The sequence below is a fragment of the Octopus sinensis genome, linkage group LG4, assembly GCF_006345805.1.
Source record: "Octopus sinensis linkage group LG4, ASM634580v1, whole genome shotgun sequence".
NCBI lineage: Eukaryota > Metazoa > Mollusca > Cephalopoda > Octopoda > Octopodidae > Octopus > Octopus sinensis.
Genome location: NC_043000.1, coordinates 117,411,762 through 117,413,317, shown reverse-complemented (window position 1 = coordinate 117,413,317; position 1,556 = coordinate 117,411,762).

The window sequence follows — 1,556 nt, the reverse complement described above, 5'->3', positions numbered from 1 at the left end:
CCGCGTTCTTGGGTTTGTTTCGACCCTCTAGAATTTTTGAAAAGTAAAATTTTGCATTATGTAGCTTTAAGTGAACATGTTTCTGGTTGAAATACACCGAAAAATGGCACACAGCAGTAAAAGAAATCGAAAAATAGGGATTTACATAGAAAAAAGCCCCCTTGTGATGTAAATAATTTTTGGTGTTAACATGGTCCGATTTGAATTTTTCTTCTCTACAGAAGAAAGAGCAAGCTTCTCTATCATACTCTCAATTTGATCAACTTGCGCCGCATGGTCTCGGAGGTGATAGTGTTAGTTGAAGGCTACCAAACTGCCATACTCAGACAACTTCAGCTTTATATATAGAGAGATTATAATTAGGGGTCAGTTAATTGCTTCGCTTCGCCGCGCACCGATTTTAGAAATAGCAGTTTATAAATAATAAATAACCATGATAGATCGTTAGCCACTACACACATTTTTTCTCTACTAGTTTCCTCCTGTTTTTTTCTGTGTCCCTTTCTGTAGAAGAGCGTAGGCTTGAAACGTAAAGACTTTTTCTATTCCTGAGCGTTACCTAATACATCTGTTAGTTTTTGGCACTACCTGTCTTCGTCTTTGTATTTTTTTTCGTAAACTCTCCCTATATATATTATATATCAATGGGTGAATGAATTATCCTATGTTTACCGTTACCATGGAAAATTCAATGAACCTTTACCAGGGTAGCAAATTCACGCCAAAAACACGATTGAAGCGACCTATCCAAAGGAGAAACTCCGGGTTAATGTGCAATAATTTGTGTAGTATAAGTAAATAAATGGAGTTGAACGAAGATGTTAATAAAATTCTTTTACTTCGAAACATATGTCAAAAGTAAAAGAATTTTATTAACATCTTCGTTCAACTCCATTTATTTATTTATTTATTCATATATATATATATATATATATATAGACTAGCATTAAAGACCCTTCGTTGCCGGGTCATAGTGCTAGTGCATGTATATATGTGTACATATTACATGTACATCTATATATATACGTCTACACATAAAATACAAATACAAGGTTATATCTTGATATCGCTAGTGATAACAATACTCAAAATATATTAAAGACTGGAATTGTTAGCCCTCTCTTGTAATTCGATCAATTGTATCTTGTCCTCCCTCTGTATAGAAGTTGGCTACAATCCAGCCTACCTCTACTTCTGGGGAGGGGGAGCATTTAAAATTTTTTTCCGGGACGTCCTACGTCCCAGATATAAAGGTAAAAATAAAATATTTCCACTATGCAAGTTCGAGTCGAGTACTCCCTTGCACGCTCCGTTGACTCGAACCTTGCTTCTATTGTGGCGAATTTACCGCCTCTGATTAAATACCTTTCATAGTCGCACCAAGACACTTTTCGAAGGTGCTTTCCTCCATGTTGTTTTATTATTACCCACAAGGGGCGAACATAGATGGGACAATACAATCTGATGTGGGGTCAGATACACGAATGGGTTTTACAAAAAAGCGAATTTAAAAATTTACAAAAAATTACAAAATAGAAAAAATCGAATGGAGAACA